Source organism: Crinia signifera, chromosome 7, assembly GCF_055691185.1.
Source record: "Crinia signifera chromosome 7, ASM5569118v1, whole genome shotgun sequence".
Classification (NCBI taxonomy): Eukaryota; Metazoa; Chordata; class Amphibia; order Anura; family Myobatrachidae; genus Crinia; species Crinia signifera.
This window is the reverse complement of record NC_139223.1, coordinates 188,914,973-188,936,750: the sequence shown is the minus strand read 5'-3', so window position 1 is coordinate 188,936,750 and position 21,778 is coordinate 188,914,973.

The window sequence follows — 21,778 nt, the reverse complement described above, 5'->3', positions numbered from 1 at the left end:
ACCCGTTTGATGCTAAAACCCCACATATGGTGGAGAATGCGAGCAAGCATCTCACTTAAAGAGACATACATCGAACTATAGGACTTTTGCTACAGCAAGCTGGAAGTTGTTGCTAAAGGCAACCAGCCACAAGTGAATGTCTGGAGTGTGCTGATACTTGTATGTCCTGGCTGAAGGCTGCTGTAACACTGCAACAGGAGACTGTTAAAATGGAGGACCTTTTAAAACACTTGGTGCAGGCAAACGCATGTCAGCAAAAGGTGCATGAGGAGGCCATGCGTGCCCAGGCTGAAACCAATGTTTTGCTGCTTGAATCCAACAGACTAGCCTTAAAGGAACAGCAGCAAATTAATCTGCAATTACAAGAGCAAATACAGAATGTGGCTAAGAGTGTGGCGCAGAGTGTGCAAACACCCCAACCCTTGCTTCCAACCACACGGGCTGCAGTACAGAAATCTCTGCAAAAGATGACTCTCACGGATGATGTAGAGGCCTTTCTTGCGGTGTTTGAACGTGTAGCAGAGCGTGAACAGTTACCCGTGGATCAATGGGCAGGTGTGGTAGCACCTTTTCTAACTGGAGAACCACAAAAGGCGTATTTTGATCTGAGTGAGCAGGATGCTAACGACTACGCGAAACTCAAGGGAGAGATCCTTGCTCGCTTAGGCGTAAACATGAGTGTGCGTGCCCGGAAGGTGCATAACTGGACTTTTTCTGAACAGTTACCTGCGCGGTCCCAAATGTATGACCTGGTCCACCTGGTAAGGAAATGGCTACAGCCCGAGGAGTCTACACCAGCGCAGATCGTGGAGAGAGTCGTGCTGGACAAGTATCGTTGTTCCTTACCTCCAAAGGTTCAGCGCTGGGTCGGTCAGGGCGACCCTAATGATGCCGAGGGGCTTGTCAACTTGGTTGAGAGGTACAGAGCTACTGAAAATCTACTCCAAGAAGTGCCTCCTGGACATTCCACCCTCAAGAACAGCAAAGCGGACGGATCATCTGGTAAGACTGTTCCGTTTACTAGAGGGGTGAATAATGTTGTAAAGGGAGGTGGCCTAGATGGGGAACAAACAGTGGAGAGGCGTTCCCAAGGGACAGTGGGGTCCAAACCTGGGTCGCAAAAAGACTGGGGCCGCATACAGTGTTGGCGTTGTCATGGACCTGGGCATATTGCTGCCAATTGCCCCCTTACTTCTGAGCCAATGGAGTGTGATACAGCCTGGCGAAGCTCTTTATATGCACGTTCTGTTTTTTCTGCTGAGACTGTGTCAGAAACTGGACAGCAAATATGTCATGTAAAGGTGGATGGTTATCCCGGGAGGGCTCTACTGGACTCTGGGAGTTTAGTTACTCTCGTCCATGCCAGCTTGGTAGACCCTGGGACACTCACAGGACGTTACATAGGGGTCTTCTGCATACATGGGGACACCAAGGAGTATCCCACAGCTTTAGTCCAGCTAAAGAGTACTTGTGGAACTGTGTCCCATGAAGTGGGCGTGGTAAAGACCCTGATGCATAGTGTGATCCTGGGAAGAGACTTCCCATTGTTCTGGGACTTGTGGAAACAGAGTGTACACTGCACTAGAAATGCTGTTAATAATGAGAATGTGTGCCCTGTGATTAGTCCTGAGCCTTTTGATCAGGATACTGAGGTTCAAACGGTAGGGGTGACCACTATTGAATCTGACCGTTTTCCCCTAGCTGTTCTTGCAGGTGAAGCTGAGGAGCAGGAAAAAGCAGGTGACATGCCTGAGCTAGAAATGTCACGTGATAATTTTGGGGCTGCTCAACTTAGAGATCCCACCTTATTAAGAGCTAGGGAAAATCCTAAAGTCATAAATGGTGAGCCCCAATACCCCAATGCTGACAAAGAGTTCCCAAAGATGGCCATTAACCAGGATCTACTGTATCGGGTAGATAAAAAAGTGGGAAGTGTAAATTATAAAGTGTATCAACCAGGTAAACGGAAGCCAGAACAGTTGTACCATGTGAACTTAATTAAACCCTGGAAAGACAGAGAGACTCTGACAGCTGTAAGTGCCCCCTCTAGTGATAGCCCAGAGGTGCGGGTGTCAGAGACCCTGTCCAAATCCCAGAAGCAGGAAACTAAAGAGTTAGTACAAAGGAATTATGATGTGTTCTCAGAACTTCCAGGGCGCTCCACAGCCATAAAACATGACATTGTCACCAAACCTGGAGTTCGGGTACGCTTAAAACCCTATAGAGTACCAGGAGCGCGTAGACAGGCCATATCTGGGGAGGTCCAGAAAATGTTAGACCTGGGGTATGTTATCGGGAGAGGTATAATAAAGCCACAAATAAATAAAGTGGAGGCTATCCAAGACTGGCCTCGTCCTTCGACAAAAAAACAAGTCAGGGCTTTTTTGGGAATTCTGGGGTATTACCGTAGGTTCATTCCCCAGTTTGCAACCATGGCAGCGCCCCTAACCGATCTTACCAAAGGAGGTAGGGCAGTTATGGTCAGCTGGAACCCAGAGGCTGAAAGGGCATTCCAAGAATTAAAAGTGGCCCTTTGTAATCAACCAGTCCTAATCACTCCAGATTTTAAAAAAGAGTTTGTCGTACAGACTGATGCTTCTGATGTGGGACTAGGTGCTGTCCTCTCCCAAGAAGTTGGTGGAGAGGAACACCCGGTAACATATTTGAGCAGGAAGCTCACACCTACGGAGAGAAACTACAGTATAGTCGAGCGGGAGTGCTTAGCAATCAAGTGGGCCCTTGAATCCCTAAAGTACTATCTCTTAGGACGCTCCTTTAGGTTAATCACTGACCACTCCCCACTTACATGGATGTACCAAGCCAAAGAGAGAAATGCAAGGGTCATGAGATGGTTTCTCAATTTGCAAAATTTCAAATTTACAGTGGAACACAGAGCAGGAAGGCTTCAGGGTAATGCCAATGCCCTATCCCGAACATACTGCCAGTTGGCAGACAGTGTCCGACCCCACAGGTTCGAACAGAGGGGGAGGGTATGTAAGACAGTGGCAGGGAAAGTCATAGACGGCAGGTACTTTTCCCCTAGAATCCTGTCTTATGGCATATAGACTGCAGGCTATTTCAATCTGTGTGGTAAGCTCCGGCTTACAAAGGGTGTTCTGTCCTGGGCTGGTAATCAGGAGAGCACCTGATTCTTTAAAAAGGAGTCAGCCCTCTCCATAGTGCTCTCTCTCTCCCTGGGTGTTGGAGGCAGTAAGCTGCTGCTAGAGAGAGACAAGGCTGTAAGTACTGCATTACTTGGTCTATACCTGCTGTGTGTGTCCAGTGTCACATAGTGTGGCCCTGGTATAGAGAGGGACGTTTATTCTGTTTAGTTAGAGCTCAGACGAGCAGGTTTTTGTTTTCTGTTTTGCCTGAAGTGTAAAGGCTGTTGTTAGTTTCTTGCTCTGAGTGCTGCAATAAAACTCAGGCAAGCCCTGTTTTGGACCCAAGCCGTGATGTCACTGTCTAAGTCTGTGCCAAATCCTCACCTGTGCCTACCCGTTTGATGCTAAAACCCCACAATATATATATATATATATATATATATATATATATATATATATATAACGAAATAAGAAGCAGGCGGCACTCGGAGGTCTTTTCAAATGGTGTATTTGGATAAGATAGCTGACGTTTCGGAGCAGCGCTCCTTCTTCAAAAGCTAATGGTAAGCTTTTGAAGAAGGAGCGCTGCTCCGAAACGTCAGCTATCTTATCCAAATACACCATTTGAAAAGACCTCCGAGTGCCGCCTGCTTCTTATTCCGTTGTTCATATTATGTGAAGGCACCGGGGCAGCTGCTATTGTGTATGGAGAGTGCCAGGCCGCAACCCCGCTAACTATATATATATATATATACTAGGTGATTCATCGCGCCCTACGGGCGCTCTTCACACCGTCGTAAGGGGCTGCGCCCCCTTAATTTGTGAACGTTTGTATATGAGAAATATGGTTAGAATTGTATGAAAGATGCCCTGTATTGCAACTTAGGTGTCCGCGAATCGCGGGAGGGGGGGTCGCGGAGGGTGCCGCGAATTGCAGGAGGGGGGGTCGCGGGGGGTGCCGCGAATTGCAGGAGGGGGGGTTGTGGGGGGGTGGATGCTGCGAATTGCGGGAGGGGAGGGATTGCAGAGAATCGCGAGAGGGGGGTCGCGGGGTGGGTTGCCGCAAATCGCGGGAGGGGGGTTACGGGGGCAGGGGTTGCGGCGAATCATGGTAGGGGGGGTCGCGGTGGATGTGCCGTGAATCACGGGAGGGGGGGTCACGGGGTGGGGTGCCCAGAATCGCGGGGGGGTGTGTGTGTGCCGTGAATCGCGGGAGTGGGGGTTGCGGGGGGGTGTGACGCGAATCGCCACAAGAAAAAATCAACACAGAAAGGTCAACACATGTAAATGTTGACATAAGTGTGGCACTTCATTGGTGTCCATGTCGACACATGAGAATGAATATGAAAACATTCAAAAAATGAAAAAAAAAACTTCAAAAACTCATGTCAACCTTTTTCATTGTCGACCATAGCCATGTCAGTGTTTTCCATGTGCAATTTAATTCTGGAGCTGCCGCGAATCACGGGGGGTGCCACGAATTGCGGGAGGGGGGGTCGCGGGGTTGGGTGACGCGAATCGCGGGAGGGCGGGGTTCACAGGGGTTCCGGTGGGGGGTTGCCGCGAATTGCGGGAGGTGGGGGGTCACGGGGGGTGCCGCGAATCGCGGGAGGGGGGTTTGCGGGGGGGTGTGACGCGAATCGCCTCAAGAAAAACTCAACACAGAAAGGTCAACACATGTAAATGTTGACATAACTGTGCCACTTCATTGGTGTCCATGTTGACACATGACAATGAATATGAAAACATTCAAAAAATGAAATAAATCTTCAAAAACTCATGTCAACCTTTTTCATTGTCGACCATAGCCGTGCCAGTGTTTTGCATGTGCCATTTAATCCTGGGGCTGCCGCGAATCGCGGGAGAGCGGGGTTCATGGGGGTTCCGGTGGGGGGTTGCCGCGAATTGCGGGAGGGGGGGGGTCGCGGGGGGGTGCCGGGGTGCCGCAAATCGCCAGAGGGGGGGTTGCGGGGGGTGTGACGCGAAACGCCACAAGAAAAAAATCAACACAGAAAGGTCAACACATGTAAATGTTGACATAAGTGTGGCACTTCATTGGTGTCCATGTCGACACATGAGAATGAATATGAAAATATTCAAAAAATGACAAAAAAACTTCAAAAACTCATGTCAACCTTTTTCATTGTCGACCATAGCCATGTCAGTGTTTTCCATGTGCAATTTAATTCTGGAGCTGCCGCGAATCACGGGGGGGTGCCGCGAATTGCGGGAGGGGGGGTCGCGGGGGTGGGTGCCGCGAATCGCGGGAGGGCGGGGTTCACAGGGGTTCCGGTGGGGGGTTGCCGCGATTTGCGGGAGGTGGGGGGTCACGGGGGGTGCCGCGAATCGCGGGAGGGGGGGTTGCGGGGGGTGTGACGCGAATCGCCACAAGAAAAAATCAACACAGAAAGGTCAACACATGTAAATGTTGACATAAGTGTGCCACTTCATTGGTGTCCATGTCGACACATGACAATGAATATGAAAAAATTAAAAAAATTAAAAATAAATCTTCAAAAACTCATGTCAACCTTTTTCATTGTCAACCATAGCCATGTCAGTGTTTTGCATGTGCCATTTAATCCTGGGGCTGCTGCGAATTGCGGGGGGGGGGGGTGGGGGTGTGCCGCGAATCGCGGGAGGGGGGTCGCAGGGGGGGTGCCGCCAATCGTGCAAGGGGGGGTCGCGGGGGGGTCCTTTTTGCCGCGAATCGCGGGAGGGAGGTCGCGGGGGGGGGGGTGTTTTTTCCGCGAATCGGGGGGGGGGGGGTCAGGAGGGAGGGTTTACAGCGATTCGCGGGAGGGGGGGGGTCGCGGGGTGGTGGTTATGCCGCGAACTGCGGGAGGGGTCGTGGGGGGGTTCTTTTTGCAGCGAATCGCGGGAGGGGGGGTCGCGGGGGTGTTTTTGCTGCGAATCGCGGTAGGCGGGGTCGCGGGGGAGCGGGTATTTTTGCCGCAAATCGCGGGAGGGGGGGGGGGCGCGGGGGGGGGGGTGTTTGCCGCAAATCGTGGGAGGGGGGCGCTCACCTGGTGGCTAGGGAGTAGCAGTGCTGGGCAACATGGGAAGGCAGTGGGTGTCTGGCACTGTCTGTGGGCTCACTGGGCTGGTTCTCTGTCACATACCTCCCAACATGACCCTCTCCAGGAGGGACACAATGCTCTGTTTCTAGACTTCCCCTTAATGTATAATTGCCATCACCTGTTTTAAACAGGTTAATTTCTCAGAAAGGTGTTCAGCACAGATGAAGGCAATCACACATTAAGAGGAAAGTCCAGGAACAGAGCGTTATAGACACAGACACCCACTTTGAGTGACAGATGTAGCCAAATATATAGGAGATATATATATATATATATATATATATATATATATATATATATATATGTCTAGTGTCCGTGTGACTCCAAATCACTGCCATCTGTTGGCAGCAAGTAAAACTACATCTACTAGTTTTCCAAGCATTAACTTCAAGCGGGCTTACTAGTTTAATATATAAAACGTAGGGCAGGGTTACACAAATTTTTTTTAATCCCGGCGCCCTAGAGCATCAAAATATTTTCAAGGCACCCCTAGGCCAAATATTAAATTAAGTGCATTGTGTTTATCTGTCGCAGTTATCTGCTGAGGGACAGGATTTGCTTCTGTTTGTCCACATATATTTTGATTGGCAGCCACAAGCACTGGTTTTGCCTGGTACATTGACCATAAATAATATGAATTGATCCTGGTCCACCAACCCAAGGCACCCCTACAAGTGTCCTGAGGCACCCCAGGGTGCCTAGGCACACAGTTTGGGAACACTGACATAGGGGGTGATTCTAGTTGAATCGCTCCCCTACGAGTTTGCACGGGGGAGCAATTTATAGAGACTGCGTATGCGCATAAGTATTTATGCTAAACATTCATTTGCATGCGTGCGGGGAAATCTGCGTGTGAGGGGGAGCAGGCGTTCGTGTGGGCGCTGCGCAGCGTTTAGCTTTGCGGATAAACCAGAATCACCCACATAGTGTGTTGTATTGTGAGAAGTGGATTCAGCCATAGTGCACTAGGATCTAAGGGCCTGATTCTGGCTCGTAAGATCCCTTCCTGCTGCGAACCGGCCCTCGCTCCATGCTGTGAATAGCCCATCGAGTGTGTAACTCACTACGTCCGTTCGCTGTTGGGGTTTGCACATGCACATTATTGAATCCAGCGGGCAAATCTGGATGTTGGATTTGGCCGCTGATTGATGCTTAACCGGCCGGCACGGGGAACGGGTGAACACGGTGGTGGGAGGCAGCGGCAGCTGGAACGGAGCCGGGTGAGTTGGTCTCACCCGGCCCGGCGATGGGACAGGTGAGTGAGACGGGTGGGTATGGAAGGTGGCGGGAGGGTATGGGAGGGTACAGGAGATGGTGGACAGGTGGACAGCGCCTTGTAAGCTGCTGCTCACCCAACGCCGTCCTCCCTGCCTCAATTCACCATCTTTTCATGTTGTTTTGAGATTGCTGGAAACATGGCCAAAACCTTTAGTTTTTGGCTGTGTTTCTGTCAAAAGCAGGTGGATTAGCGGCTATTCCGTCAATCCACCTGATTTTCATCAACATTCCGACCTGACAAAACCAAATAAACAGCGAGCACTGAATAGATCGGAACCCCTTCTAACCTATTTGTGTCGAAAACTGCCGTCTTTACGGCAAGACGGCAGTTTCGATATTAATTGAATTTAACCCACAATGATTCCTCTCCAGACACTACACTAGTATTTGGATCACATACTGTAGATATTTGAAAATGGAATAAATCTTAGATGGTTATTGATGACTTTTGGCGGAATGCACTTACATCTGCGGCCCCACTTCGCCGCACATCGCAAAGCACAGCTCTCGCATTAAGAGCTGTCCTTTGTGATGCGGCAGCGATGTGCGGTGGGTATCCGGCGGCTCCCCCCCTCCCTCCCTTACCCCTCAGACCTGGAAGTCCATCATGCTGCTGCGGAGTGGGCTCTCCTCCTCCTCCCTGCACCCTGAAGAGGAGGTCACTGGTCTGGGCAGCACAGCGCTGTGCTGCCCGGACACAGGTGAGGGGGGTCGGCAGGGGTCCGTGGGGGGGTCACGGTAGAAGCCCATAGGCTTCTAGGTGGTATTTTGCTGGTGATGCCCCCCCCCCCCCCCGTCGCGGTAACCCGGTGGTGGGGCTTTAGTGCATCCCAAAATGCGGTAACAACCCCAGTAACAGGGTTTTTTAAGCATTTTTGCATTAGTGCACCCCCCTGTAGCTTACCTCCCAACATTGAATGAGAGGGACACTTCAAGTGCCAGCGTCTATTTGCAGGGGACTCCCAAACCCCCCCCACGGGACAATGCCGCCCCGGGAGGGACGCAAAACCGTCCCCAAAAAAGGGGACATTCCCGCAAAACAAGGACAGTTGGGAGGTATGTATTAATCAGTAACAAGTTGGCGACTGTATACAAATAACACAATAAAACATAGGCACAACGAGGACACACAGCGCACATTTATATTCACTTTTCTCTTTATGCACTTCTTTATATTAAACTATTTCTCTGGTGTATTAATCAGTTTAATGATAATTAATAAAATATATATTTTAAACTAAAATTGTACTACACAAGTACCACTAGCAGCCTCTGCCCTTCCCCCACTTATTCTTCTAGGGTATATAGATAATGTTATCTTTGCAGAATATTTCCTGTTAAAAACAAATGTATAGGTAATATTATCAATATATAAAAATCAGGTTGTTTCGATGTCGTCCCTCCCTTGCCACGTTCTGGGTCTCTGGACTCGAACCTGCAACCTGTGGCTCCCCGTAGCTTGGACTTAATAGACACGCGCCACTGTGCCAACCAATCATTTACTACCTCTCTGTGGGGTTTATTCTGGTTCGGGCGGCTGGGCCGTAAGCGTACGTTTCGGGTTTTTTTTTAATCTGCGCATGCGTACCTTCCGTAATGCGCAGGCGCGACGACTCCACAACGCTCACGGACGGTTTCCATGCGAAAAAACCTGTCCGCAAGAGTACGGTCATTGTGGGCGGCAGAGGGGTGTGTTGAGGGGAGCGGCCGAAATAATGAGAAAAACTGGACGTAAACATGGGCGTACACGGGGGTGTGCACAAAAAAATGTACGCTGCTACAACCGCTCGATCGGCCAAAGCAACGTGCATTTCGGACACAAAACAGGCGGCCGCCACCTCCAGACCACCCCTACAGATACCGCATGAGAGCGGACGCCTGGGTCTGCTAATTAACGCTGATTACTACTCAAACTCATACACCTGAATGTAATAAGCAATGCTGCAGCCTATTAAGTCACAACCATTATTTCACTACCTGCAAAGCCACACACAGCACTCAAACACATTGGAAGCTTATCTTTCTATACTTCTCTACATGTAAAGGTTGGTTTCATTTTAGTTAAGATTCTTTTTAAGACCTGCTTATATACAGTATGCCAAGGTAGTTAGTTTATAACCATTTACACCTATTCACTAAGTGTTTTCATATACTTTAAACAGCAGCACACTCAATCTACACAAGTCGACATGTGTCAACGTTTTCATTCGAATACAATTTTTTTTTTTTTTTCATTTTGATAAAAATACATAAACCACATCTACAAGCTTCAAAGGATGTGGCAGCAATGTTCTAAGGCCATGGCCACTATTTTTCACACAATCTTTGTATAGTACCCAAAATACATAACTGTACCACTTTCTGATCTGCTATGAATTGGATTTTACTACACTCTGGATGTAGGATGCCACCAATCACATTATTGCAATCACATCTCTCTAACAAAGGATTCCTACATCTGCTTATGACCCTGTAAAATCATATATATTAAAATATTTAAACATGTTTGTTCACAAGCAATTTTATCATGTTTGGTCGACTCACACATCTTTAACATACCTGTACCAACACATGACTGTTTTTTTAGGGAGGACACATATGCATTCCTACACAAATTTACCTTTTCACCCTTGTTTGTCTGCCTCACCCACTCCATGACGAACTCATTGTTCTGGACCTGCTTTTACCTACTAATGTAGGAGTTACCTCACCTGCACACAAACTGCTTTCTCACCTATTAAGTTGCTCTGCACATGTGCTGACACAAACTAATTAGCTGGGAAAAGTTGGATATGAACATGTGAATGGCCATGGAGAGGGTTAGACATGGGAAACTTCTACAACACTTCAAGAAATGCACAAAAATACCCTGGTCAGTAAGTACACATAAATGTATTATTTGTTTGACACAAGAAATTACACATACAACAATTGTGTGTTAATTGTGAAATTAAATTTATTTGCTGTTCAGCATCACAGCTTATTTGACAATTTTATATCATAAATAAAATTAAAATATAAAATATTGACAAAAATAACAATCAGCAAGAACAAGAGGTTGCATATCTCCAAACATGTGTTACCCTGCAAATGCAAGGGTGAAAGAAATGTGGACACCAGAATACGAACTGCAACAACCAGGGTGAATACTAAGCATGATACACACCACCAAAAATGTATCCTGCATTTCTAGAGGTCAAAAAAAGAACTTTACTGCCCATGGCACGAAAATGGATCGAAGGCCAACTCAGGAAGTGGATGTCCAATGCAATTTAAACATTTGGGGTCTAAGGGCGGGATGTATTAAAATACATCGCCGCCCTTCGCGCCCCCCCCGCCGCGATGCCGCCGCATATGTACTAACATATGCGGCTGGCATCGCGATGCGGTGACGGAGGCCCCCCGCGATACCTGTACTGTGGTCTGCGGGGGGTCTCCGTCACCTCCCAGCCGGCTTCTGCAGTTTTCACGCCGGGGACAGCTAAGCAAGCTGTCCCCGGCGCTTCCTCCTCCCCCTGCAGCCGGAAGGACGTCCGGCTGCGTTGCTAGGGGGAGGAAGGGCTTACCTTCCGGGGTCCAGGAGGACCTGCAAGAAGGTAAGCCCAAGGGAGGGGGGAAAGGGGGGGTCGGCGAGGCGGCGGGTTGCGGCGACGCGGCGAAAAGAAGCCCATAGGCTTCTATAGGGTATCGCCACCCAAAGGTGGCGATACCCTGCCCTGCGAAACGGCTGAGAACGGGTTTTAGTACATAGGAAAATGCGGTAAAACGGGGGTTTTACCGCATTTTCCCTTTAGTACATCTCGCCCTAACTCTCCATTATGAGGCATTTCAGTGTCTCATCTCATTCATTAGGCCACTAAATGCACATACATATGTCACTATGCAGAAATGACAGCATCCATGGCAAAATTATGCATCTCCACCTGTTGTGAAACTACACATTCCACCATAGCTTGACAGTGTTGATAATATGGATTTAGTTAACTATAGGAAGGCATGCTGGGATGTGTAGTTTCTCAACAGCAACATGTGCACAGTTTGGACATCCTTGTTTCAGTAGCATCATATGGAACTTGTTACTACAACTCGTTTTCAACAACACACTTTCTGTTGTCCCATCACATACTTCACATGAGCAGAACTGTGCCCATAACCTCACATCACACCAATGGTGCATGTTTCATATATTAATGTGGGTTATTATTAGACATGGTTGTGTTCACATGTGTCATTGAAGTGTAGCACTATCTACAAACACACCTTTCTATTATTCTCAAAACATACATGTAACATATGTACACACATATGATTTTATCAGGGGGAGAAACACACTTGCCTTTTCTTCACTGATGTCAAATCCCTTCCCACTGTTGACACCTGGTTCACTTCCTCTGTGATCTTCTCCCAAAGCTTTCTCCTTGCACTAGCAACCGGCTTCCTGGTAGGTAATTCAATCCATTCTCTTGCTCTGGGCACTAAAGTTCTAATTTCTGCCTCTTGAAATGCAGGGTTTCGCTTTTTGGTGGTGGTATCCTGCTCAGTACTCGCCCTAGATGTTGCAGGTCGTTTTCTGGTGGCCCCAGTTCTCTCACCATGCAGCTGCTGGGTCACACGTTTGGAGAGATGCAACCTCTTGTTCTGGCTGGTTGATTGGCCCTTGTGGAGCTGGTGGCGTTGCAGTAGTGCCTGTTAGTGAGGGGCCCTCTTGCTCTTGGGCCCTCCTCCTCCTCTCCTGCTCCCTCTGCCTCAAGCTTTCAAGCAGGGATTCTGCTCTTGCTCTCTGTAGAGCGTCCTCAGCTGCGGAATCATCTGAGCTAGACATGTTTGCAGCAATTATGGGCTGCATCTGACTGGATATTTATATGGTGAACTCCCGCCTTGAACAAGAGGGCGTATATTTTTCCCCGCAATGTACTAGCTAATTTATGCAGATATTTTCCGCCGATATTTCCCGCCGATAATTCCCGCTTAAATTACGCAGGTCTCAACACACCTGAGCATTCACCTGTACATGCACATACACAGGTTGTTGACCATTGTGTGCTACATGGTTAAATGTGTGCACATGTCACTCCAATGATGAGTGCTTTCAGGTGGTCTCTGTTGGAGTACGTGTATGCTTTCTTAAACAAATTTAAAAACATACCAACGTTACAATGCTTTCATTACATTTGTTATGAGTAATAATTTGTCATACACCAACATGTTGTATGTGCGTTGTTATCAGCGTATGTATTAGTAGATGGTTGCGTGTATAATTTTTCGCACACTGTATATACAGTACGTCTCTTTACATTGAAAGCATAATGTATGTTATGGTGTGCATATCGGAACGGGCCGCGAAAGTTTTTATTCGCATACATATTGTTAATGTAAGATGGATTAATAAAGTTAAATATAAAAAAACTAGGTTTTAGACCAATCAGCAACCACCAAAAGTTATATATGTACCTCCAATTAATAACTGCGACATTGCCAATATGTCTTCTGCAAGGGCTAACCCCTTTTCAAATGAGGAGCTGCTGGCGTTGGTCCAAGTCATGGACCAGTGCCTGGGGCCCAGGGGCCCATATGTCTCTAATAATGAGAAGCGGCGGGCGTATAACGCTGCCCGCCGATTAATCTACGCCCGGACCGGCGTCCACAGAAGCCTGGGGCAGGTGGAGCGGCGCTGGTCTGACCTGCGGCGACGGCAGCCAGGGCTGCTAAGCACAATTCTTCTTTCCCCCATTTTCATGAAACCCAACCTTCAATTTCTATACCATCAACATGAACATTTCAGCACACACCAGGGCACGCATGGCAGCCTGTGAGGAGGCAGCCCGGGAGGAGGCAGCCCGGGAGGAGGCAGCTCGGCAGGAGGCAGCCCGGGAGGAGGCAGCTCGGCAGGAGGCAGCCCGGGAGGAGGCAGCTCGGCAGGAAGAGGAGGAGGAGGAGACATTGGGGCCTGCTGGTGCCCACCCCATATCCACCTAACCTTCCACCAGCCACTTCCCTACCCCCACCCACTCCCCCACCCACTCCCCCACCCTCACCCACTCCCCTACCCCCATCCCCTCCCCACCCCATTTCCAACCCCCCTACAACTCCCCACCACCCACCCCCAAGCCTTACCAATCCCCACTCCAACCCACTACCTCTATCCCAACTCCCATCCCCCTTGCTCCTGACCCCCCCCCCCCCCCATCCAGAAACCGAGGACACCCATCCAGCGGAGACCAGGATGGCACAACGAGCCGTAAGTAAATAATGTGCCTAATGTTTACATACACATTTTGACACATAAACAATCACAACACCCACATATGTGTATCCAACATCATCATTAGTTGCAGCATATCACTGCAGGTCGACACTGAGGTGTGGCGTGTCCTCCTCCAGGAACAAGGGTCCCCTTGGTGTATTTTTTGAGTGTGGGCACGCCTCACCCTTTGAGTAATTGACATAACAGTACATCCAATGACATATCCAACAGTAGTGGTATTGAAGTTATGTGGGCCCAGCTGTTGTGTAACTACACTTCCCAGCATGATGTGGAACATTATTTATAGATTGGTTTGTTAATAGTGTGTGAGGCCATGCGGATGCATGCTTTTCTAAATTAGATGTAGGCCTATAATTTGTACAGCAATGGACAACATTTTACTAAGTAAGGAGTGGTTATGCCACAACAATGTCAGTACCCTTAACTAGCACAGGTTAATTGTGAGGTTAGAGGTGATTCCCCCACCACAAACCTCCCAATTGTGATAGAGCATACATTCATCCAAGAAGGAGGAATTTATTTCATTTCATGTAATATGTACAGTATGTGTGTGAAAACATAATAATAATTAGTACCGTGTTTACAGCAGACCCATCTTCAATGTAGTTGAAAAATGTATGTGGCCTTCACACTTAACTCACAAATTCATATTATGTTACAATGCAACAAACATTTGTGTATATTATATATTAATTATAATGTTTTTTTCTCCTTCACTACAGACACTGAACAGCAGGAGGAGGTGGCCAATATAATGAGGGAAATATTCCTGACTTTATTTCATTTAAATAGTCTTTCTGGACGTTTGGAGGCCCTCATGTAATTTGTTTTTATCCCCCCCCCCCCCCTTAATTTGTTTGTTAACAATAAAAGTTTTTGTAAAGTTAGAAGTTGCCTGTGTTTTTAATCATAAATATGTGAGAGGGTTTGTAAGAGCAGGTACATACAGATGTGTAATGTAAGTTATATTGGTAATTTGAGGTGAGGGGTAACGAATGATGTTTGAATGTGTGTGTTTTGGGGTGAAATAACACATAGTGAAAAGGCATGATTTTTTATTGTTGTTAGATTAAAACATCACACATAACATCAGGGTAGGTATACATGTTACAAAATCGGATTAAACAAATTATTGACATAATTTAGTACATACACAGAAACACCACCATGACTTTATTTAAAAGTAAAAGCAATGTGGACAGGGGCGTAACTATAGCACCGCAGCCCCCGCGACTGCGGGGGGGGGGGCACTGTGCATGTGCGCGCCGGGTGCTGCAGTGCTATAGTTACGCCCCGCCGCCATCCCCCGCAGTCTTTACCTGTCAGTGTCTTCAGTACGCGCGGGTCCCGGCTCCCTTCTTCTGCTATGAGGACCACAACAAAATGTCCGCCCACATTTAGCAGACAGTTCTCTGAAACTGTCTGCTGCATGGGGGCGGACATTTTGTGGTGGTCCTCATAGCAGAAGAAGGGAGCCGGGACCAGCGCGTACTGAGCGTAGGTAAGACTGCGGGGGATTGCATGGGCGGCGAGGCGGGGGTTGGTGCGGCGGGGCGGGCGAGGGTTGGTGCGGTGGGGCGGGCGGGGGGGGGGGGTTGGTGCGGCGGGGTGCGTGGGTGGGCGCCCTCCCTTTAACGGCGGGGGGCGCCCAAAAGCTAGTTACGCCACTGAATGTGGGGACACATAGATAGTGATTAAAATGCAACATAAGAACATAATAAATATACATGTAAGGAGGGGTAAAATGTATTTTTATTAGGCTGTTCATTAAGGTAGACAATTGATGTAATAGAAAACAATAATTGAATAACAATTAGAATTTCATTTAATTGGCTTAATCATAGTTGAAAGGCTAGATTAGCAGGTCCATATATGTGAAGGGTATGCCAGCGTGCACGATCGGTGACATACGAGTTTTCCATTGAAAACAATAGAGACCCGTCCGTGCACGGTTGCGTACGCTCAGATAGCCGCAAGATGTCGGTGGGAAAACGGACGAGAGACGTCCGTAAACGGTGGCATACGCTCTGTTGTACGCCAGTTGTCGGAGTCTAAGCGGTGATCCGTCCGTGTACGGTGGCGTATGCTCAAGTGTACGCCACTCCCCTTTGTCGGTCTTTGTGGCCGTCCGTATGCGGATGTTTTGTGGGTGAACTTTCGCTCAACGTCCACGTACGGTAAACGTACGCTGATACGGAACGTACGTACGTTTGGCCGCCGCAACCAGAATAAGGCCCTGTGTAACTCGTAGCTTACACTGCAGTGACGTCATCCGCTCTGTGCCGCACCATCGCCACCTATTGGCAGCTGCTGGAACTACACCTGAAACGACTGTAACCCGGGCACACACTGGGCTCCGCTCCCGGTCATCTCCCTGCTGCTGCGGAAGTAGGGGCAGAGTCTCTGCTCCTGCTGTTGGCTGCTGCAATGATGTGGGTCCTATTACCTTAGAGGAGAAGGAGGCTGCTTTAATATCAGGCTCATGGGGAGGTAAGCATCGAGGGGGACATTGTAGCTGTTATTGTTGGGGTAGATTATCCTGTGAATAAGCGCAGCAGAGTTACCATGTGCATTCTCTGAGACTCTTTAGGAAGCAGGAAGTTAAATCCTCACAAATGAATTTGTCTTGCAGATGTGAAATGAAAGGCGCGTAATGAAACAGCTGCTGTCCTCAATAACCAGAGTAGCTGAGTAAATTGTAGGAATTATAGAACCAATTAAAGAGGTTTTAATTAACCTGTCAAAACCAGATAAATTAGAAGCCGGCTTATTCTTTTGCGTCACCGATTGCAATGTGTGTCTGTTTGTCACTAGTTCCAATAATATTCATTCTCAGGTTCATCTCATGCCCACACTGTTCTGTCACATAGGATGTCATCTGATTGACCCGTCATCTAAACGCTGCCCCTCCCCCTTCTCATGCAGATTTCCCCGCACTTATGCAAATGGATGTTTAAAATTTAGCTAGGGCAAAATCATTCGGCGCCCATGTAACGCTGGGCAGTGCCAGGGGTGCTTCATCTCGCTGCCGCCCCGGAACCCTTTCTGCTCCGTACAAACGGCCCGGTGAATAATCAATTCGCTGTGCCTGCTCGCAAATGGAGACTGCACATGCGCAGTCCCAAACAATTGCACCCCTGTGTGAGCGTGCAGGGGAGTGTATGGATTAAAATAAGGGCCTTGGTGTGTTATACGCCTGCAGAGCCACTAGTGATGTGCACATCATTGTCATTTCTAGGTATTGCATACCTCCCAACTTCTGTGTTGGTGAAATAGGGACACTCGCCCGAAAAGGGGGTGGGGTGTATGCAAATGTAGGCGCAATTTATGCTAATTAGCTGCAACCTCATTTTCATACAAGAATAGACGCGGTGCGCGTGCGAACAGCGTCTATTCTATTAGATTGGGGGGTCTCCCAACTGCCACCCCCCGCAGCGGGACAATGCCTGCCGCGGGTGGGACAGCGGGACAGGACCCGAAAATCGGGACTGTCCCGCTGTAATCGTGACAGTTGGGAGGTATGGTATTGTGTCCATAACAATCAAACAACTGGATTGAATTTTTAGTGCTACAGTCCTTGTAGGTTGTTTTTGCAAGGGTGTTTTATAATAATGTTGTGATCAAAGATGCTATACGCTATACGTATAGGCTATACGTTTGCACATCCATCCCGGGAAGTAAGTATTGTGGGTGCAGGGAGTGCGGTTGGTATTGGTAGAAAGCCTTACGCATCCCCTTACTGTGCATACCTGCAAGGCACTTGGACCTAGGGAGGTCTGTCCTCCAATCTGAGGCTCACTTTAAATTATTGATTATTGATAATTAAGACACAAAACATTTGTAGTGTTTCAGCCTTTGTTTACTTGTATAAAACAAATTAAAAGGCATATGAAAGCATCTTCCCCTCTAATGATTAATAGCTCTCTCATTTCCTCATTTGTCCAAGACATGGCACACATTGCAGGCTTTCAGGGGTTAAAATGCACTTCTGGGGTCTGTGGTGCCACAGAACATGCACAGTGTCTCCCTGCACCCTGTATGCTGTCTCTGGGCGTGTCTGTGAGTGTCCACTACAACAGGAAGTTGCCCTGCTAGCAAATCAGCACTAGCAGAGGCAACACGGGAAGCAGGGACATGTCCCTGCACCTTTCACACCAGCCAGTAACCCTGGAAGGACCTGGGAGCAACCCTGCTACCTAGCAGGGTTGAATTACCGGCAAATTAACCCGGGGATTTGTCCCTGGAACCTTTCACACCAGAGCTAGTCCCGGGTTGTCCCCGGGCCCAACCCGGGAATTTAGGCTGGTGTGAAAGGGGTATAATGTGGAAGATCCAGTCCAGGTTTTGCAGCAGCAGCAGCAAGAAAACTGATGTGATCACGGTTGGGCTGATTAGCAGCACCTGTGGCTTCCTAATAAAAGTGTTTCCAGGTTAGGAGGTCATTGATGGTGGAATAACTGCCCAGGTGATAGGCCGGGGTGTGGGCTACAGTAGGGACCACTGGAGCAGTCTGAAGAGTTTGATCTACGCTGTAATTACCTGTATGCTGCTTGCTGTAACTATACTTGCCTATGTTGTGTACCTGGTATGCTGTGACCAGCTCCGAACATAAAGGCCATCTTGATCCAGTGTATGTGATTCCTCGCCACAGTAGATTTACCCCATAATGTTTGCATTACCATGAATTTTTTCTTTGTGTGCTGTATATTATGGAGAAATTCCTACCACTAAGAAGAGAGGTCTCTGTAGATTATATACTGTTATCTGTAGTATTCCGTTCTTATAAGAGTGGGCAGTTATTGTTCCTTCAGAACGGCTGCTTGGCAGGTTTATAGCACAATCTGTTCTTCCTACGTTTCCTTATTTTTTTGTGTAGCTTTGTCGACATGTCTTAGATGCAGATATTATTCCAGATATATCACATATGGGGTGATTTATCAAGTCTTGGAGAGAGACAATATGAAGCACCATCCAATCAGCTTAGAGCTGCCATTTTACTTACTGTGATCTCTCAAAATATTTGGTAAATCGCCCCGTATGACATTGATACGACCACTTACTTTGGGAAGTTTATACAAGCAGTAGTGTACTCACTAAGGGCAGGATGTATTAACATACATCGCCGCCCCTCGCCACGCCCCCGCCGCAATGCTAGTGCATTTGTACTAACATATGCGGCTAGCGTAATAGTGCGGTGAGGAAGGCCCCCCACAATACCTATGATGTGGTGTGTGGTGGGGTCTCCGTCACCTCCTGGGCCCTGCATTGGTACCCGGCGTCTCCTCCTCCCCTTTGCAGCCGGAAGGACATCCCCGGCTGTGACATGGGGTTTTACCACATTTTCATCTTATTACATCCCGCCATAAGGGCCAGATGTATCAAGCTTCAAAAAGTGATACAATGGAGAGTGATAAACCACCAACCAATCAGCTCCTACCTGTAATTTTTCAAACACAGCCTGTAACCTGGCAGGTAGGAGCTGATTGGTTGGTGGTTTATCACTAACCATTTTATCACTCTTCAAGCTTAGTACATATGGCCATGAACCAAATGGAATAATTAATATACATTTAGGGTTTTACTTACTGATGCCCCTTTCAGACCGCACTAAAAAAACGTATTTTGCTGATTTTTAACAGTTTTAAAACGGTAATATGTGCGTTCTGAAAGGTGCAGAGTGATTTTACCGTTTCCAAAAAAAAAGGTTTTTGGAAAAGGTAAAAAAACAGGGTCCTACCCGTTTCAGACCCATTTTTTTTTGCAGTCTGAACAGGTCTGAAATGGTATTTAGGACCCAGCCAATAGTGGTCCGCTCTGTGCATATCTAATGAGCGGACCCAGTGCAGTGAATATTTAATGAGCGGGTGGGGACCCGCTCATTAAATATTCACTGCTGTCATTAGATATGCACGGGTCCCCCCCCCCCCCCCAGAAGACATTTCAAAGCCCCCCACCCCCTGGAGGCATCCCGGCCCCACCTGGGCAGCGCAGGGAAGGGAATGATTGTGCTGGCGGGCAGGGGGTCCCTGCAGTGTATGCTGCCCAGGTAGGGGGGGGGTTTGTGCTTTCTGATGTTATATGTTGGCCGGTACCGGGAAGAGGGAGGGGGACATCCAAGATAGCGGCGCCGTAGCTGTGCTGTTTCCAGGGAAGCCGCTGCCGCCGTCACTGCATTAGGACTAATGCTACTGCCGCCTCTCTATGGTAAAGCGGTGACTGGGTCGCCGCAGCCACCGGGATGGGAGTGGAGGACCTGAGGCTGGGGCAGCATCGAGCATGGCTGGAATAATCAAGAGGCAAATCCTAAAGCACTTGTCAAGGTACCGGCATGCCTCGCTGCTTTCACACCGCAAACCTGCTTTAGACCCGGTATTTACATGCGGTGTGAAAGGGGTTAAACTTGCTCTTACCCATTTTAACAGACGTTTTAAATACCGGGTCTAAGCAGGTTTTGCGGTGTGAAAGCAGCATAAGTGGGGAGTTCTATTGAAGATGGGATGTTGGTATGGGCAACCAATCAGAACTTCTTATTCATTTTGCACATTTTAGAAGATAATCGATAGAATTTTAGTAGTTGCCCATAGCAACATCCCAACTTCAATAGAACTCTTATCTTAGTAAATAAACCCCTTAGAGATAGGAATTAAGCTGTAGACCTAAACTATTTGGCCACAGGGGCGCCATTAAAGCTAGCAGGAAGAGCAAAGTTTGGGAATCCTGCAGTTGGACCCTGGGCAGAGGCCCTGTGTGCTTATACATAGATACTCTCTGCTTGGTGCAATATCAACTGCCAGTGAGTCCAGGGCACTGATGTTTGGAGTGGCAGTAGGTGTGACTCCCCTTTTTGAATATTGGACTGTGCTGCAGCTCCACCTCTGCAACTGCCACTGGTAAAGAAGTCCAGAAAAAGAGCATTTTGTACCTAATGGAATGGGCCATGTTGGAGGGTATGGCTTTGGTGAAGGGCCTGTTTTTATATGGAGGCCTGGAGCTGGATCTTCATCCGCCCCATTGGTAATCTGGCCCTGCAAAGGTACGTAGAAGTGGAACAAACCCTGTGAATTTGCCGCCCGAGTAATGTGCGCGGTCTGCAGTGCGCATGCAACAGCCGTGAGGCGTTTGTAGGTGGCACCTTGGTGGTTTTTTTGAGTGGCGGAGGGGGAACCTGGCGGAGCGGCGTTTACCTGATCACTGGGCTGCGAAGACTCGCAGCTCAGCAATCAGAGCTGAATCAGGCCCTTTGTTTCATGTTTTGAAACCTTGCTTCATGCACAAATAAAATATATTTGTGTGTATGTCATGTGGTTGATGCATACCTCCCAACTGTCACGATTTTAGAGGGACAGTCCTGATTTTCGGGTCCTGTCCCGCTGTCCCACCCGCGGCAGGCATTGTCCGGCTGCGGGGGGTGGCAGTTGGGAGACCCCCCAATCTAGTAGAATAGACGCTGTGCGCATGCGCACAGCGTCTATTCTCGTATGAAAATGAGGTCGCGGCTAATTAGCATAAGCCGCGCCCTCATTTGCATACGCCCGCCCCCTTTTCGTCCGGACACAAGTTGGGAGGTATGGTTGATGTGCTTACAACGTAAATGCATTTTGTGTTTGCCCATGGATCTCGTCCTCAGGATACCTCATTGAAATATAAAAATATCCCAAAATACAGAATAATCCGTTATCCAAAACACTTCTGGTCCCGAGCATTTTGGATAAGGGATATTCAACCTGCAAAGACATATTAGCACATTTCTATTTGTGGTAGCCACCAACAATGTAAATGAGCGCTCTGCCAGTCAGACAACAAGTGAGATTATAGAGAAGAGAGAGAAGAACATGTAATATCAATCATTGTGTCATGGTAGCAGGTGCAGATGTCACAATAACACAAACATTGGGAGGTAACAACTACCTGTGCTCACCTGTCCCCCGAGAGACAGACCAGCGATGCATTCATGGAGGTACAGAGGGCGAAGTGTGATGCAAATGAAGGATCAAATGGATAACTGTAAGTATACAATACCAGACATAGGGCCAGATTCTCTAAGCTTCAAA